At 49.3% G+C, this 12,770-nt stretch overlaps 1 long non-coding RNA gene across 1 annotated transcript; it reads right to left on the reverse strand.

Moving 5' to 3' along the window:
- Nucleotides 1–7,447: 7,447 nt before the first annotated feature.
- On the reverse strand, nt 7,448–10,920 carry LOC136453396 (uncharacterized). The gene is made up of 4 exons (XR_010759020.1): nt 10,846–10,920; nt 8,133–8,209; nt 7,934–8,012; nt 7,448–7,831 (listed from the first exon to the last, which is right to left on the reverse strand). It is a non-coding gene; the product is annotated as an uncharacterized lncRNA (long non-coding RNA).
- Nucleotides 10,921–12,770: the final 1,850 nt, after the last annotated feature.

The raw sequence follows: 12,770 nt of genomic DNA on the forward strand, positions 1-12,770 counted from the left end.
GGAGAACAAGAACTGGGGCCCTGGATCGCTGTAAAAGGACTTGTCACCACACTTACAATGAATCAATCTCAGTTTCTTGAAGGAAAACTAGAACTAAACAAAACCCAACCCTAATGTGGCGACGACTACTGAATATATGAGGGTTAGGTCATATGTATGGAGCTCATGTCCTTATCATACCTACTCTGGGACATCATCCGCAACCGTGATGCCACAGGACAGATCTCCAAGTGGGCACTAGAACTCATGGGCCATGACATTAGGTATATCCCCCGTACCGCTATTAAATCTCAGGCTCTCACGGATTTTTTCACCGAATGGATGGAGGTGCAGCTACCGACCTCGGACGTCACCCACGAGTACTAGACAATGTACTTCGATGGGTCTGTAATGGTGCCTGGCTCGGGGGCTAGAGTGGTTCTGACCTCCCCGCACGGGAGTAGGCTCTGCTACGCCATTCGCCACCATTTCTCGGCCTCAAACAACGCCATGGAATATGAGGCCCTCATCAACGGGCTCTGCATCGCCATCAAGCTCGGCGCTACGTGACTCTACGTCCGTGGCGACTCAAAGTTGGTCGTTGACCAGTTCATGAAGGAGTCCTCCAGCAAAAGCCCCCTCATGGCAGCATACTGCTAGGAGGTGCGCAAGCTCGAGGACAAATTCCTAGGGATCAAGCTGCATCACGTCCCCCGAAAGGACAACGATGCTGCCGATTTTCTCGCAAAATTGGCCGCCAGGCGGGATCCGTCTCTGAGCGGGATCTTCATCAACGATCTCCATGAGCCGTCCGCCCGCGTCCTGGAAGGTCCGATCTAGAAACACCCCAATGCCAAACCAGCGCTTAGGGGCTCCGACCCCGGTGCCTCTGAGGCGACGTCACCCGCTGACGTCGTCATGTTGACACTAGATCAAACCAACTGGCGAGCGCCGCTACTCGCCTACCTTCTCAAGGAGGTTCTCCCTCCCAAAAGGACTAAAGCCCGACGAATCGCTCAACATGCCAAGACCTTCGTCGTGGTCGGTGATGAACTCTACAAATAGAGTCCATCGGGGGTGCTCATGAAGTGCATCCCTACCAACTAGGGGAAGCAGCTCCTCCTCGAGGTCCATGCTGGGATCTACGGGCATCACACGGCCCCAAGGTCGCTGCTTGGAAAATCCTTTTGCCAAGGTTTTTACTAGCCCACCACACTACGAGATGCAGAGGAGGTCATCCACAGGTGTGAGGGATGCCAATTCTATGCTCAGCAAACTCATTTCCCGGCACAGAAGCTTCAAACCATCCCCATCACATGGCCATTCATTGTCTGGGGCCTTGACATGGTAGGACCCCTCAAAAAGGGCTCGAGCGGCTTCACTCACCTGCTCGTAGCGGTTGACAAGTTCACCAAGTGGATAGAGGCCAAGCCCATCACCAACATCCGCTCGGAAGAGGTGGTCAAATTCTTCCTCGACATCATCTACCGGTTCGGCATTCCTAACTACATCATAACTGACCACGGGACTAACTTCACTGGGAAGAAGTTCCTGGACTTTAGTGATAGATATGACATTAGGATCAACTGGGCCTCGATCGGACATCCACATACTAACGGTCAGGTCAAGCGTACCAATGGCATGGTCCTCCAAGGACTTAAGCCACGCATCTTCGACTGACTCAACAAATACGCAGGGCGATGGGTCGCAGAGGTCCCAGCAATCCTATGGAGCCTGAGAACGACCCCGAACCGATCCACAGGGTTCACACCTTTCTTCCTGGCCTACGGAGTTGAAGCAGTGCTACCCTCCGACCTCGACCATGACGCCCTAAGAGTGAAGGCGTTCGACCATGACTAAGCCACGGAGGCTCAGCATGACGTAGTCGACCTGCTCGAGGAGGCCCGTGAGACGACCGTCATCCGCTCCGCTCGCTACCAACAAACTCTCCGCAGGTACCATGAAAGGAAGATCAGGGGGAGGATCCTCGAAGTTGGTGATCTTGTACTCTGGAGGACCCAATCAACGAAGGAGAAACACAAACTCTCTCCACCATGGGAAGGACCCCATACAGTGACCGAGGTGATCTGACCGGGCGCCTACTGACTGAAGGACGACAACGGCAACGTTCTCACCAACACTTGGAACATTGAATAGCTACGTCATTTTCCCCCTAAATTCGGTCTTACCGCTTTTATTCAACACTTACTCCTATAAAGCACCCTAGCCCAAACACTTTTAGCTCAGGGGCTCCATGAGGGCACAATACTAAATACTACCTCTCTTTTTTACTATCACACATTCCATTCCTTTGATTACCCTATGTGACTTTGTTCTTACTCCCGACCGAGCGCACCCCGCCACGACCTATGGTTACGAGTAGTCGAGCCTCGCGGGCCATGCCTAGGTTCTTAAAAGTTGCAGCCTACGGAACGAACGGGCAGGTGCAAAAAAGAAAGGATACAAACAAAGCTATGCTAGGATAAAAATAAGGAGTGTATAGTGATTCTATTACAAAACAGAACTGATGTATTCATTGATACATAAACTATTCACACGGGGGCTCCCCGCAAACTTAACGATTATATTTGCTGACTACTTCCACTCCAAATAGTACTGTGGCCGCTCGATGGCATTAGCTAATGCCAAAGGAGAGGCCACGGCACATGTCGCTAGACATAACCACCACCGCAAGGGCCCCGCCCGGTTTCACTCCCTCGACTTCGGTGAGCGCAACGGGTACCTCAAGGACCTTGCCCGGTTCTGCTCCCTCGACTTTGGCGAGCGCAATAGGGTACCTCAAGGGTGTTGCACCCATAGATGCTCAGTAGAAGAGAATGGAGCTCCTAACCTTCTCATGCAGTCAAGGCAGCTCCTGGGCAAGGACGCTACCCGCCGAGGTATGGTCGCCGTGGCTAGAAGATATCTCATCAAACTTTATGAACTGGCCAACCTAAGCAGCTGCAAGGGCAAAACCTCCCACCGGCGTAGTCCCAAGGGTCTTCCTCTCTAACAAGGCTTGCCCAGAGAAGACTCGCCGGAAGGAGTCCATGTGCGGCTCCATCCCAATGAAAGTCTCGTAGATGGTGACAAAGCCGGCGACGTACGGCACCCTCCAGTGCGCCACCTCCTTTGGCGGAACCAGCCCTTTCTCGGCGAAGGTGGCCAACACCATCTCATCTACATTGGGGGACCTCCAACTCGACATCGTGCTCTAGAATCACGAACGGGTCTGTGAGTTCTCCTTTCCTTCTCCCTTCCCCTATTTAAAGAAGAGGCGGAGCAGTTAAGGAAAGGTGAAAGGATTGGGGCGAGAAAACCTCTCCCTTCCCCCATTTAATGTGGATGGGAAATGACGGGACGTGCCTTGACCGATGGGATGCACCCTACATGATGGAACGGTGCCTAGTCAGACGGGAGGTGGCCTGAGTATGGCCCACCACTACCACACGCCGGGTGTGAGAACCAAAGCGCCACCACGTGCAGGTGGCCCTTTGCCTTCTCAGGCGGGACATAGAAAGGCCCAACCATGGGATCTCTGTCCAAGAGAGACCATCGAGCTTCCTAGGTTGATTGAATGGCTTAGGCAAACACCAAGAGACAGGTAAGGAGCAAAGGGACACCCCATGTGGGCCATGCCAACTCCGTCACGAACAACGAGCGTGGATCCCGATTGAACATTTCTGATTGGAGCTCCTCAAACCCCGTCACTTGAGTCATCAAGGTAACATTACCAACCCCCACTATTTCTTTATATAATCATTCATACATCTATACACACATTCATTCATTCCATACATCCAAGGCATCGCATATGCAATTAAATGCATCACAACGCTCCGTGTTGCGTCACGAAGCGGCAGTTGCCTCATTCAACATGAGCAACAACTGACCGGGGTTTGAAGGCCGGCCCACGAAGGGCTCGAGGCCGCCTCGCATCAAATAGAGCCAGGGGAGAAAACGCAGATGAGCCCCGAGCGGCCCTCACCCAGTCTACCTCGAAGCAGACAGGGTCATCTCAACGTTCTCGTTCGATCCTAACCTCTGCCAAACTCACAGAATCTCCATCGAGTGGAGGCCAATGGGCCACCCAGGTCGGTCTCCGGAACAACCCAGGCATCTATCGGGTTGCAGGTTAAGGAGTAGTGGAATGTCACATGAGGGCTATGCTCACCCCATCACGAACGATGGACCCGGATTTCACTCGATCATACACGTTCGCGAGCTCATCGAGCGCGTCACTCGAGCTCAAGCCATCGAGGCAAGCGACGTTAGCTCAGCCCCTCCGGTTGCGAGAAACCATGGACAGGGTAACGCACAAAACTCAACCGACCCCTATCAAGCCCAACAGGGCTCAGGGGGTCAAGACACCTAAAAACTGCCTCGGCTACGCCCGACGCCAGGATCCACGAGCTCCGTCTCGCTCAATTCCTAAAACTGCCTTGGCTACGCCTGACACGTACGTCCGACGCCAGGATCTGCGAGCTCCGTCTCATCCAATCCCTCAACTACCTCGACTGCGCACGATGGGTCCACGAGTCTGCCTCACTCGATCCATAGGCTACGCCCGATGCAAGGATCCACGAGCTCTGTCTCGCCCGATCCCTAAAAAACCGCGTCGGCTGCGCATGACGGGTCTGCGAGTCCGCCTCGCCTGATCCCTCGTCTACGCCCGACGCAAGGATCCGCGAGCTCCATCTCGCCCGATCCCTAAAAACTACCTCAGCTACGCATGACACCTTGGTTGATGACTCTATCTCGACTAAAATGCACGCACACACGCCCACTGACAAAACCCCCCAGGTAATCCTGCCCGAATCGCCCGGGGGCTCGGGAGCTACACTCGCGGGTGCGCTCGCGCACACCCGCTGATGAAACAAAACTTCCCCTGCTGGCAACACGAAAAACCCCCTAGACAATTCTACCCGAATCGCCCGGGGGCTACACCCGCGGGTGCGCTCGCGCGCACCCGCCGTCAAAACAAAAAACCCCCAAACAATTCTACCCGAATCACCCTGGGGCTCGGGGGCTCCTGTCGGGTTCATAAACCTAGGGTCCCTCATGGACCGCTTCCCAGCAAAGGCTCAGCCCAGCAGGCGACATTGTGAACGACACACAACTCCTGGGCCGGCCCAAAAACCTAAACGACAGGCCGAAAGGGCGATCCAAATCTCCAACCGAAAGGCATGGCCAAGGAGGAACGCCACCCACTTCGGACTCCGGCCCACCTTTCCGACCGAAAGAAGAACAACGCTCACTTCTGACTCTAGCCCGCCTTTGGACGGCCTCTCCGACCGGAAGGCCTGGCCAGAACACCACTTCTGACTCTGACCCACTTCTACGACTGGGAATGCGCCGAACCCTTGCTTACAACTCCTCTCCGACTGGCACAATCAGAGCCGACTGGGACCAACCGACCGAGGACGCCCGGTCGGTGAGGACCTAGAAACGGACATAGAAAGTAAGGCAGGGCACTCAAGTCAACCGCAATACCAAGGATTGTACCCTATACACCTATAGGACAGTACCCTATGACCTTCCTAAATAGTGTTATAGGCGCCGATATTTTCCCTACAGTGTTGTGGGCGCCATCAACTCCCATATCAGACAAACATGGTAAGGCTCCCCCCATAAGCCTCTGGGCATCAACAGTGTTGTGGGCGCCGGCATTTATCATACCAGGCGAACATGGTAAAACCCCTGCATGCCTCTCGGCATCAACAGTATGGTGGGCACCGACGTCTACCATACCAGAAGAAGACGACGCAACCTCCCACATGCATCTGACATTAACAGTGTTATGGGCACCTATAATCATCTTGTACCCAATGGCGTGGGAAACAAGACTTGGCATACGTATACTCTCCCTCTCTCACTTGTAAGGCCATCCCCTTTATCTATAAAAGAGGATACGATCTCTCCCAACAAGTAGATCGATCTGTACACAAAATCTCGAACAACACACACAACAGGAGAACCACTAGGTTCAAACCTCAAGCACACGCTCAAACACATAGCACATAGCGGAGCTCCCATCACTCTCGGCCCTTCAGACCAGAGTCCGACCGAACCTCTTGTACACCCTCATCTTTCTCCCTTTCGTTTGTAACCCCACAGCAAACTTTGAGCACCTAGGCTCAGGAATAAAGTCACTGACCGGCTCAAACTGGACGTAGGGCACGTTGCCTAAACCAGTATAAACCCTATGTCATTGAGTGCTAGGCCACCTCCAATCACAACGTACAACAGAACTACAAATATTTACGTGTTGGTCACTTTCTGCACCGACAATATTCCTAATAGAAGCAAATAGAAAGAATGGAAACTGAAAGGAGGAAGCCAACACCCAAGATTAGTTATATGGTCTCACTGATTAAAAGTGCAATCAACTTAAAAACTAACATAATATATTAGGCTTGTTTGACATACTTGAAGAGTGATGTGTTCAAACATTTTTAATACAATAGATGCTCTTCTCTGTTAAATGAACTTAGCAGTTTTGTGCCAGTTAATATAGCTCCAAACAACCTAATGACAAGTTTTTGTGATTGGATGGCAAAGTATATATTTTATACAAATAATTAAAATAAAAATTGTCCATGGATCATCAATCTTTGGTATTCAGTAGCTAATTAGAAATATAGCATATTGCCCGTACTAACGCTACGGTGGCATCTAGAAAAAATAAATCATAAAACTAAAAGAAGAAATACTGCACGTGCTATTGCTACGGTAATATTTCGAGCATGCACATGAAAACAAGAAAAAGAAGATATATGTTTCCATAGTTAAGAATAAAATGGAATATTTAAGTTCCACAAAAAATAAATGACACGGCGTTGCTATTACAGCATAAACATCATATTCCAAGGGAGTTTCACATTTCATGAACTGCTACTGCCTGACATGCCTCTCATGACACTGCAGGGCCACCACACAGTTCCAACATGTCTCTGTCACAATCAAAAAAAAAGTCTCTAACCACCCCTAACAAACACAAGATGTGCAATAACAAATTATTCGCAGCAAGTAATAAGGACTACAACTAACTTGGCACCCCATAAACCATAAATAGCTCAAGAGCAAGTAGTCTGGTACTAAGAACTAAAACTCTTGTTATCATTCACAGTTAACACATACTAACACAAAGGATTCTGAGACCAAGTGGCAAAGATATGTGTTCTATGAAATGGATTAGGAAGATGCACTTTGTTTAACTGAAAACCATTGATTTCCAGGAGCAAGTTCAAATAATGTACAGATAAATCAGCATCCATCGTAGCCAGCTGCTGCTGTGCTTTTCCTAGTACAAGGGAAATCGATACACGTAGAAGAAGATAAAAAGCCTCTCATAACGTCTAAAATGCAGCAATGAGAAGCCACGATGGCAGCAACTCTGGTGAAGGCCAAGAAAATCCTATGAATACAGTCACCACTAAAGGTATACCTTTTGTCGACTAATCAGATACCACAGTTCACAAATAATTTTCTGAGCTTTGGTGAACAGAGGAAAAGATTTAGCCTTTTAAAAGAGCACAAAAGGATAAAATGTATGAACAATCTGAATATAGGAGAAGGAACCATAGTTTTTTAACGCTGATGTGCTAGGATACCTTGTGAAAATAAACAATGCAAGCATTCCAGAAGATCATTATTAGTTCATAGGGTGATGTTTCGCAGTGTAACCTTCTAATAAGATCTATCTCATGCTGGCATGTTGGTTTTGTCCAAAAAGATTGAGAAACTTTGAATTGATTAACAAATGCATATTTGATACCTATATATATGAAGATTACCACCATTTTAGTGGTGAAACCCACAACCACTTTCATGTATTTCTTTCTTTTCTTTTCTGCAAGCAAATCCCAGAAAAAAATGTGGGTTGAATCTATGAAGCCAACACAAAAATGGAAATTATGAATCAAACAGAAATAAATAGACAGAAGAAGCAAACCTGACTACGTCCGTAAGACCCACTTGAGTAATATCAGAGGCTAAAGAACAGGGAACAAGGTTCTATTGCTCTGGAAAATCTAACAGGCAACACCAACACAAGCAGAAGAGAACCCGCTCAATGTCAGTCACTGAAGAGATAACACCAACACATGTAGATATGTATGACTGAAATATGTTAGAGAATGTAATTTCCATACCTGCATGTATTGGCAGGCAACAAGCCTGCCTTTAGACCTGAGATTGATGTATCTTCATTGGTTTTATTGTGAAGTTCCTACAGAACCAGAAACTATAAATTTACACAAGATGTAGGTACAATTTTACCTAGTGGCAATACTCAATTATGTAACTAAAGTTCATCATGGAGGTATTAAGGACCAGAAACTATAAATTTTCTTGTTAATTCTCTCCCTATTGGTTTTGTAATCTGAGGCCCTAATTCTGTTTTGATAAATATATATGCAGCAGAGATTTGAATAAATGTGTGCCTCTATCCAAGTCTGACTAATAGTGTACCTTTACACTCTATGTCTAAAGTAAACATGGCAACGGGTAAAATCCGCGAGGATACAGGTATCACAAACCCGCACCCGCGAGGATATTTCTGTGCCCGCGCCCGCACCGGCCACCCGCCACGGGCAGCACTATGTGCCCACGCTCGCTATCCGCGGGCATGCCCGCATACCCGCAAGAAGTGGGGTTCTGGCCATCTGGGGGAGGCGCGCGCCCGGCGTTCGGTGTCGGGGACGGGGAGGCCGGTGTCCGTGACGGGGAGCCATGAGTGGGGATCTAAGGGAGGTGCACGCTGCGAGTGGAGGAGGTGTGGAAGGCCGGTGTCTAGCGTCAGAGTAGGGAGGCAGGCGGGCGGCGTGGCGGCGTCAGGGACGGGGAGCCGCGAGCCTGCGACTGGGGATCTAGGGGGCGTGCGCCGTGAGTGGAAGAGGCGAGGAGCCACACCGCGCTCGCCGGTCGCCGTGAGTGGAGGAGGCGAGTAGGTCGCGCCGCGCTCGCTGATCGCCGCGATTAGAGGAGGCGAGGAGGCCGCGCCACGCTCGCCGTGAGTGCACAAGCCGTGACCTACGACCGCGAGTTGGGGTTGGGGAGGCGGGGATGCGGGGTCGAGTGGGTGACTGACGGCCATTGGTGGAGTGGTGGGAGTGGGATTGGGGTGAAGGAAACCCTACAATCGGAAGCATATATACCTCTTCTGCAGTTGCCCCACATGTCAGTGCGGGTTTGCGGGTGCGGGCATGCTATTTTCTTACCCGTCTAGCTTTGCCCGTTGGGCACAACTCTGTACCCGTGCTCGTGCCCGCGGGCACAGGTTCGCGTCCGTATCCTCGCCCACCGGTTCGGGTGCCCGCAGGTACGTGGATTTTTTCTGCCCATTGCCATCTTTAGTCTAAAGCAAGCTTCACAAGTGAATGATCACCAAGAAAGGTATACCTAGAGCTGGATCTTTTGTTACATTTGCAGGTTTGGACAGGGTCCTAGCTTCTAAATTGTTTTTATTCATGAAAACCACCTATGCAAATGAAAGGATTTCATCAGTGAGTCAATGATGACATTGATGATATGCCTTGTTTCCTTTGCACATCTAATGCCCTTTCATGTAATATTCAAATAATTCAACCTAAATAAATTACTCGTCTAAAAAAACTAAATAAATTACTGTAATTACTAGCGATATTGGCTGAAATCCCCCAAATCTAAACCAGAAAGACGCCTATATGGCCATATCAATCAAGGAGAAACACTAAAAATGTAGAAACAGCAGGACAGGTGACAAGCGGACCTTTGATATGCAGCTCGAGGTCGCCAAACTCAGATCGATAGCCGGATAGCAGCCTCCGCGCTACGGCACCGACCTGCGCATTGCCGTCGCGGTCGGTGCTGGCGCGGAGGACGCCCGCGAGATCTTCGGTGTAGGAGAGGAGTCTTTCCACCCCCAAGCTCTCGCCTGCGCCCGCCGCCATCCGACTGGTCTGCGCCGGCACCGACGGGAACCCTAGATCCCTAGTCCCCACCTCTCCCGCCTGCGGGCCCGGTGCCGGTGAAGAGAGACGCGGGTCAGTCTCATAGGTTAGGGAGTGGGGATGTCCGACCGGCGGCCACAACAATGGATGTCGTTGCTTTGCCGCCGGGAAGGGCAAGGAGGAGGGCGGGTGCGGGTCGTGGCTACGGGGGTAGAGCGGGCGGCTCGCCATGGCGGCGGCCAAACCCTGGAAGAAAGAGAGAGGACGCGGGATGGGGAGGTTGCGGGGAGCTGCGCGCACGTCAGGGCCCACATGTCGGTGTGGGGATCGCGCGGGGACAGCAGGACGACGACGCGAAACTTTTTTGTCGCACGAAGAGATTCTCCACTCTTTAGTCTTTTTAGTTGTAGGAGAAATGTTTTTTCCAAAAATTTTATCTGAACTGTGCAGGTCAGGACAGCCTTAATTTTACTATAGCATTTTTTTTCGACAAACACTAAAGCTCATTTTTCCTCTGAAATATGACATCCCATCTAAAGTGCTTCATTAAAAAATTATATTGTCATTCCTAATAAATTTATAGTATTAGAACTAACAACATTCTAAATATTTCCTAAGAGATTATTGTTTAACAGATACTATAACACCTATAAAGCAGATTAGCAAGAAGATCACACTTTTTAATACCAAAATTCATGCAGACTGTAGTAACCACAAAACATAGCTGAATTTTCTGGGCGTCAGGATGGGAGGAAGAAAAAAAGATCTGACCCCTATAGGGCTCTGAATGAGACCACAATTTACCTGATTTTTTCGTTTCCCTTGCAGGAGTTGCGTGCCCTATGCATTTGTTATGTAAAAAATACCTAACTAATTCTGAGACACAAATATTAACATTGCAGAACCCACTGAGGCATAGGATGGAAGAACTTACGTGCGGAAGTAGGGTCTTCGTGGGTGAAGCTATTCCCTTGTCTAATGCATTCCTTTATAAATTTCTGCATAATCATATCAGCCATCGCATTATGCCTATAAGACATAAAAACTTGAACATCACTGGGAGAAATGTATCCATTATATTGCGAGTGCAGTGGCACATTATTTGTTTATAGGCATTTGAGGACAGCATTTGAGGACAGATTTTTCTCTACAGCAGGAATGTATGGAGGAAGACAGCTTTAGTTAATGTCATGTAACCAATGTATGGACAGAGATAAGAGCCCAAATGGATAATACAGTTGTGCAATCAAAACCATCCAATCCACTTCTAAAACAAAAGAAGAAATTAACACTGCTTTTCTCATCACGTTAGCATGTTTGCTTTAAAATTGTAATAATAACACAGTGGCATTTTATTTTCCAATTTAGTAGACATATGATCTGCCTCTCTGAGCTCTCACCCTTGGACTACCGTAATTCATAGTGTATTTGTTTGCAGGGAAAATGTGCAGGGTTGTTCTCAAAGGGCACACAAATAGATCTAGGTATCTTTTGATTCAACTCCTATGTAATTCCTAGCTTCAGTCGTTAGACAACATACCTCAATGACATAATGCTTAGCAGAAATTTGGCATGTAGCCCTCACTTAACTGTAACAAAAAGTAGGCATGGTCATAGGAATACACACATAGATAAGCGCAGAAATGCATACCAATGCCGTTATCATCATGATTCAGTGATGGATGCTCAGCAACCAGGGTCCATATCATGTTTCTTGCAAATCCATGTCGCTCCAATGTCCCAGAGTATCTAATCACAAGACCCTCACAATCAGTCATAGAGTATCGAGGATGCGTGAAATTTTACAGTTACCAGAAGACCCACGGAAATTTAACCACAAGACCCTCACAATCAGGCACAGAGTATCGAGGCTGTATAAAATTTTACAGTTATCAGAAGTCCCACAAAAATTTAACCGCAAGACCCTCACAATCAGTCAGCCTATACATAAATTTGTACACCGTGGAAAAAATTAAAATTAAAATTACAGCATCGAAGTATGATCCAATAGCAAACGTGACAAGAATGGGTCATGCTGCAGCACCTGTGGGAAACACACCTACATGCCACCTCGCATCGCGTTTGGAGGCTAGAAGATTGCCTGCACGTCAGAAACAACAGACATGAAAGTGCTTTAGACCATTGGAGCAGATAGAAGGCTACAGGCCCACTACTGATCCTACTAAGTAAGATGAGAAAGAGGAGGTCAGCCGCAATGATGCTCCCCTCGACCTGTACTCCAATCAGCTCAATGACGTCTGGAAGCAGGTTGGAGCTGCGATGGAGCTGGAACCGTAGATCAAGAATCAAATCGATCTGGAAGAGCTTTGATAGGCTGTACCTATGCCACCGCCACCGGCAAGGGCACCCACAGGCTAGGACGGCCTAGTTGATGGCCTACCGGCTGCCCTCACTCGCGGCGTCCGGTATGCCTCCCGCTCGTACAGCCACATGGCACGACGGAGCAGCCGAGGATGGACCCCTCTTCAGCCAGCGGCGGGGAGCGAGTGAGTGGAGGCAACCGGCTGATCTCCCTCTCCACGCAGCTGCTTGGAGCAGGGGAAGAGGGACGCGAGCGATGGGAGCGGCGGCGGGCTGAGCGCAGAGTGAGGCGAGCGGTGGGGGTCGAACTGTGCGGCCTCGGCGGCGGCGGTGGCGGCCTATTTCCTTTTGAATGTTGTCGCAAGGGACGGACGTTGGAGCGAGGTTGTGGGAGAACGCAGCAGTTAGCACGATAGACCCACGTTGCAATGTCACATAAAAAAATATTTATGCTTTATTTTTTTTAGTGGTTGGAGATACCTAGGCGACGTGAAACATGGACACCCCAACGATGTCATCGCTTCGCACCATGATCTA

The sequence above is a fragment of the Miscanthus floridulus genome, chromosome 5, assembly GCF_019320115.1.
Source record: "Miscanthus floridulus cultivar M001 chromosome 5, ASM1932011v1, whole genome shotgun sequence".
Lineage (NCBI taxonomy): Eukaryota > Viridiplantae > Streptophyta > Magnoliopsida > Poales > Poaceae > Miscanthus > Miscanthus floridulus.